Here is a 7,055-nt window from a genome sequence, read left to right on the forward strand (position 1 = left end):
AAGGCTAGATGATGCTGAGGTACTTGCAAACTGATTGTGTTTAGACTGCACCTGCTAGTATCATAATGCATAATGAATCATCCTTGCACAAGGCCAACTGAATCATGTAGTAAACTTTCCAAAACAAACACATCCAAAAATGTTGATCAATTTTATGTTCATGGGAGATATTTGAAACATGGTTGGTTGCCCTACAGTAGATACCGAGTCATCTGTAGAAGTAGAAGCAAAGTACAGAGATATTACTGGGGCATGGCAGACAGTAATCTTGAATGATAAAGAAAATGCGATGCAGTAAATGGTATTAGCCTAGTTTGACAATATAATCAACAGCAGTGACAAAGAAACTTCCTATGGTAATATGGCACATAGATTTCAACTCTTGGAACAAGGCAGACAAGTGCTGAAAACAGCAGCATAACACAGAGACCATTAGTGAGAGCAAGACATGCCAATACTCTCAGTGGAACACAACATTGATGCTATCAATAGTAGCATGACAAAGTAATACTGTCAAACAGAATATGTAAGGTGTCAAAGAAACGAGCAGGTAAAAGTTACTGCTACTTTATTACAGATCCAGGCAGTTTATATTGCAAGACTGACGCCGGGCCGTGAGAGACAATGGAATTGACTGTGACCTGGAGGTCGAAACAATAAACAATAATATGCAGAACGAGTACAAATTACAATACAAACATACAGAGCTACAAATATGGATACAGTCTTGATGCCTGTGAATGAAGAAACATGTATATAACAATGTGACATTCAGATAAATACCATAAAGTAAAATGATTAAAATGCGTGACCTGGCACGCTTTAGGCGTGACTAATTGAGCTTGAAGAAAATGGGAAGTCACTAAAGAAAACAAGCTCAGCGGAGACTTAATTAATGGCGCCACAAACACTATCCTGGCGCGATGTGGTGACTTTACAAATACTTCCCCAAGACAAGGGACGCCTGATTAATCCCCTGTATCTGCTGGGACGCTGAAGGGCGCCGCGGCTTTGAAGATAACTGAGGCCTCCCGCCTGTGAGGCTGCTGTTTGGGCGGTTCCTTCCTGGGGCGTACGCGCCATGGGGGGTGAGGGCGAAGGAGGCGCTTGGGTGGAAGGGGTGCTCGCTCAGCTGCCGGGACTTCTCGACAGGAAGGCGGGCTTTTAGCCGGCTTCCATGGAGACCCAGTCGTTTGCCTGGGAGTGCCAGCTGGAACGCTTTGCTGTTCCGCCCAGCACGCCGGAAGGGGTCCCCTGTAGGGCTTAGTTAGTGGTGGACGGACGGCGCGACTTGACGAAGACGTGGGTGGCGATGACAGCTGTGGCGGCATGAAGGTGGTTGCTGGTCGATGTATGAGCGCCTGCAAGGGGGCGAACTTGCCGCCACGCCGCGAGCCTCTGCAGTGATGGGGAGTGGCGCTCATCCGGCCACGAGCTCTCCCGGCACTACGAGGGGTTCTCCAGTTTGTTCAACTGCGATGGGGTGCCGCCGGGCTCTGGGGGCGGTCTCAACCCGAGGAGGACCCACGGCAGCTGATGTTTCAGTCCTCGGCGTGCAGCGGGCCGCGAGGGATGACTTTAAGACCTGTGGAACCGTTTCAACCAGGCCGCTGGTCGCTGGGTTGTACGCTGTGGTGGTGTGGTGCGTGGTTCCCAGCAGTTGAGCCAGGCAGACCACAACTCGGAGAGGAAAGGGCCCCTGTCGGTTGTGATGTGGTCCGGGACGCCAAGCGCAACCCAACTGGAGAGCAGGGCTCAGCGCACGCCGCTGGCGGTGGCTTCTTGCATGGGTGTGGCTTCGGCCACCTCGCCGAACGGTCTACCACCGTCAGGAGGTATCTGATCCGCCTGATGGGGAAGGCCCGACGACGCCGATGTGATGTGGGCCGCCGGGCGCCTGGCTGTGGGAACTCGCTTTACTACCCCGATCATGCGGTGACGCACCCACTTTACTGGTCTGGCACTGCAGGCACTGTTTTGCCCAGGCTGTATGTCCCTTTGCACCCCGTGCAGACGAACTTTTTGAAAGCAGTTTGGCTGGTCCTGCCGGAGGGTGAGAGGCCGTGAATGATGTCGTAATACCTGGCGCGGCGTGAGGCTGGAACCAAAGGGCGGGCTGGCCTGTGCTGATGTCACAGAGCAGGCTGGGGCCTCCGGGCGCAGGGTCACGTCCCGCCACTTGAGGGGGATGTGATGGCGGTGCGGCATGCTGGGGTTTCTGGTCAGCGGCCTGTTCTCTGGCAAGGTCCTGGTAATCTACACCTTTGCCGCACTGCGCTCAACTCGACTCTGGAGAGGGCGTCTGCTACGGATTTTTCTGCCGAGGTACCTGATGGAACAGGTAAATTCGGCTGGCTGAGAGGTGGCGCTGCTGTCTGAAGACCATGCGCCCCTGCTTCGTGAAGGCGGAACCAGTGGCTGGTGGTCTGTGAAGATTGTGAAGGGCGCCCTCCAGGAGGAACTTGAAGTGCCGAACTGGCGCGTACATCGCGCGCAGAGTTCCCTGCTCGGCTGTGCTGTAGCGTCTCGCGGACTGAACTTCTTGCTGAAGAAGGCGATGGGCTGGGGGGGCGCCACATGGATTGCCAGAACAGCACCGCAGGCAACGTTACTGGCGCCTGTCGTCAGCTGGGAGGGGGAGCCTGGTGCAGCCAAGGGGCGGTTGCCTTGGCGGGAGGGCGGCTCATTCAGGGAAAAGCAAGGCCTGCTGCTGGCTGGGTCCCCAAGACAGGGACTTGACCTTTTAGACTTCCGCGGGGGGGGCCGTGGTGTGCGCGATCCGGGATGAACTGCCTGTAGAAGTTTACCATCCCAAGGAACTCCTGGACGGCCCTGATGGAGGTGGGTGTCGAAACTTGGCTCACGGCCGCCACTGATGTAAGAGGGCGGACGCCTGTCGGAGACACCTCGCGGACCCAGGAATTCTGCTTTCTGACGCCGCCAAGGTACACTTGTCGGGAACGGACGACGAGGCCGCTTGGAGGCGCTTGAGGACTGCTTTGATGTCTCTGGTGTTCAAGCCAGAGACCTGGAAAATATGAGAATGTCACAGACGAGCAGACGTAGAATTTTAGGGTCCCCAGGATGCTGTCCATGAGCCGCTGGAAGGGTGGCCCCGCGCCTCAGCCCGAAGGTGAGAAGGCGAACACGTAGGGACCCGGGAAGGGCATGATGATGGCTGGCTTTGGTATGTCCTCCTTCGGCAACAGGTACCTGAAATAAGATTTAAGAAGGTCCAATTTAGTGAATATTTGGCCCCTGAAAGGAGGCCGAGGTCTTGCACATGTTGGGTAGAGGGGTGGTGGTCGGCTCTGTTGCAATGTTGACGCCTGTAGTCGCCGAGGGTCTCCAGGAGCCGTCCTGGTTTGCTGCACCATGTGGAGGGGGAGGCCCATGGACTGGTGGCCTTCCTGCAGATGCCCATCTGTTCCATCTCCGCGACACGTTTTTTTTCGCCTCCTGAAGGCGCTTGAGGGGGAAGCCTTCCATGAACTGCGATGTGTCGGGGGCCCTTTAGTCACTATATGGGTGGTATATGCCGCTTCTGGCTGGGGCCCCGGGACTTGGCGAAGCTTGGGCTTGAATACCTCAGGGAACCCGACAGTAGGTGTGCATACTGGTGGGGGGCGACGCGCTGATGGTGGGTCTGGGTCCCGGCCGTTAACGGAGAGACCGCAGGAGTCGGTATCGAGGAGGCGCTATACCACGTCGACTAGCAGCCGGTCAAGGCGCTAGAAAACGCCCCAGGAGTGGGGTTCCCGGCCGCGACGGCGAAGTCCCAGGGAGTAACTTCTGGCTGTGATGGAGACTCACAGGAGCCCAGGTGCCGTAGGAGAGGATGGGGTTCTGCCGCGGCGGCCAGTCAGGAAAGCGCCGGGTCTGGTGTCTGCCGCGTCCTCTGGATGCTGGGAAGACCACGAAGGCTCCTGTGTCGACCAGCATCATCCTTGCCGAGACGGTGTCATGACGCAAAACCTACCGTTTTGAGGCCCGGTTCTTCGGGCTGCCATGGTGCCTGTCTCTGTTGGCCGCCACCACCTTTTTGAACGGGTTGAACGAGCAGGGGCGGCAGGCAGCTCTGGAGCGCCCTTTCCCAACCACTTTCAGGTAGCTTATGAAGCCCGGGACCTCCGCCTGCTGTGGTTCGGTGGACGTCTGTTGGTGATGGCGTTGGACGGGTTGCTCTACGCCCCTCTTCAGGCTGACGGAGCCGACCGGTCGTGTGGCTGGTTTAGCCAAGGTGAAGCCTTGACGGAGTCTGTGAGGTGCTGTGCCGCCTCTGGCGGAGAAGTCCCCGACAGGCATGGTGTAGGGGTGAGCGATCTGGCTGCGACCGGAGGAGTTGCGGCAGATTTCAGATGAAGTTTATCTCCTGCCGCCATTTGTGCCACCCAAGTCTGGTATTGACAGGAGATCTACGACCATGCCCTGCAAGCCTTCTGGATTGGGAGGTCGGGCGTGGATTATTGGCAAGGTCGAGTAGCACGGGCAGGCCGCCTGGCGATGGGGGCAGGGAGCAAGCTTTTGAGGAGGAACTTTTGTGGTGCTGTATGAGGTGTGTGTTTCGGTACCGCGAGATGAGTTTTCTGGTACACGTTCCTCCGAAGGGCGTTGAGCACTGTGTCGCCTGTAGATTTCGTCCCGTGAGGTCTGCGATTCTGAAGTGGTTTCCACCCCGCAGCCACATCGATGGGTTCCCCGCAAACGCGGCAGCATTACGAGGGCGGCTCGCTGATTGTGCTGGGCCCGCCGCTGTGTTCGGGGGCGCCTGGTGTGAGCGCCGCGGAGGGCCTCGGCGCGGGGGCGGGCGCTGTGATGGGAGGTGGGGTAAACTGAGTCCGCGGTCCGCTTAACTGCATGAAGGAGGGATATCCGCGCCATGCTCGCGCCTTTGACCCTTACCGGAGTGGGGTACTTGCGGCCAGTACGCACCGTGCGCCGTGGTTCCGCAGGTGACGCTGGTGGGGGTACGCTGAGAGTCAGCACGCCAAACGCTGGTTACAGCGCGCCGTGTTTAGGCCGCTTAAGAGTGGCTTTGGGAGAAATCCTGGAGCCAAGACTGAGTCGCGCGGTGAGTCCGCGCAATGGCTCCGGGATACCCGGGGTCACCACTGTAAGGTGTCAAAGAACGAGCAGGTAAAAGTTACTGCTACTATTACAGATCCAGGTGCAGAAGTTGATAATATAAGTCGACTGACGATCAACGTGAGAGACAATGGAATTGACTGTGACCTGAGGTCGTTCAAACAATAACAATAATATGCAGTGAACGAGTACAAATTTCATAATACAAAACATACAGAGCTACACATGGATACAGTCTTGATGCCTGTGGGAATGAAGAAACATGTGATACACAATGTGTGACATTCAGAGTAAATAAATACCATAAAGTAAAATGATTAAAATGCGAACCTGGCACGTTTTAGGTGTGAGACCAATTGAGCTTGAAGAAAATGGGAAGTCACCAAAGAAAAACAAGCTCAGCGGAGACTTAATTAATGGCGCTACCAAACACTATCCTGGCGCCGATGTGGTGACTTTTTACAAATATGTTGATCGATACTATCAGTGCATGCATAGCAGCTATGTGACATTCATTATAAATAATGTGAGCACACAGCTGAAACACATGGCAGACCATTATCATCAATACTGATGCAGTACTATAATCAGTTTTGCCACAATAACCAATAACATCAATGGTACTGTAAATGGTGGTACTGTATAGCAGATAAAATATGGGAACAGCAGTACCCAACACAGTTTATGATACCCACTTGGAAGCCAGAGAAACAACACCTATCACAAGTCATTGATACTTTTTTTTTGCCCAATACACACCGAGATAGCTGCAGTGGTACTGTGACAATGGTCGGCAGAAACAAAAAATCCCCTCACATACTGAGTGGTTGCCATAATAAGAAAGAAAGCAACATCTTGTCAATCTAGAGCTAGTAACTGATTACAATATCTGCTGAACATGCCAAGAACATTAAGACTCAAGCTTATTTAGATCCTGTAGTTTAGTGACATTGGGCCCCAACAGTACTTTGAGAGTTGGCTGTGAGAATGCCAGTTAGTGTTGACCAATACCATCCCTATTGTGGAAGAAGGGATGAAAACTGAACTCCTTGCTGTTATGTTTAAGACTCACAAAGATACCTCAAGACAGTCACTTTTAGTTGATGGATAGATTATAGTAAGCATAGTCACAGCAGTGGTTAGACAATGCTGGTTACTCTTAGAGTGGAAGATAGAAAGCAGCTTATATACCAGACTCATTCTGAAAATGACCATGCTCTCATCCCCAGTGGGTTCATGTTCAACCTTTCACAATTTACACTCTATAAACAATGGCCCTTGAGCTAAAACAATTTCAACATACCTGGTTGAACAAGGCTACAGCATGGTGAACTGTGACTGGGTCACAAGTGGTGGAACAGTATCATCATTAACCATTAAACAAGGATGAAGTAGATGGATGGGTAGTACTGTCAGTGGAAAATTACCTCACTGAAGAACCAGGTGCTCTGGTCTGAACTTCATATGAAGTACAGGTTTAAAGTACAAGTTTAAAAACTAAGGCCACTTTAGCAATTCACATTATCAGGGTTTGCATGAACTTGACATGCCTGTGCTGCTATTAGAACAACTACCATGCTGAAGACAGACAGAAGGCCAGAGTATTGCAGCCTTTCTTGCCATAAGGCTAGTCTTCCTCAGGGTAGTGGCAGGCACAGCTAATGAAGTGATGTCACACCAGATTGACTTTCGGACTTGAATACTGTTAGCATTAGTTACAGTATTTATTCTGCATGATGTTAGTTTTTACCATCACTCATTCTCAAGTAATGTTACCTACATTCTTACTCCAGTGAAGGGTAATGTAAATGTACAGATGTTGTTCACTCTGTCCTGTTCACAAGAGCATGTATAGACTGATATGGATAAGAATTACCATAATGTATAGTTTTCCAAAAAATACAGAACATTACTTGGAGTTAAGGATCGAGACATTTTCCATAGCCTAAAAATCTTTACTTAGCAGGGAT

At 52.4% G+C, this 7,055-nt stretch overlaps 1 long non-coding RNA gene across 1 annotated transcript in view; it reads left to right on the top strand.

The window, feature by feature from the left end:
• Nucleotides 1-7,055, top strand: part of LOC136835168 (uncharacterized) — a 31,466-nt gene that overhangs the window by 2,637 nt on the left and 21,774 nt on the right. The gene's annotated exons all lie outside the window — the stretch shown is intronic.

Source organism: Macrobrachium rosenbergii, chromosome 55 (genome assembly GCF_040412425.1).
Source record: "Macrobrachium rosenbergii isolate ZJJX-2024 chromosome 55, ASM4041242v1, whole genome shotgun sequence".
Classification (NCBI taxonomy): Eukaryota; Metazoa; Arthropoda; class Malacostraca; order Decapoda; family Palaemonidae; genus Macrobrachium; species Macrobrachium rosenbergii.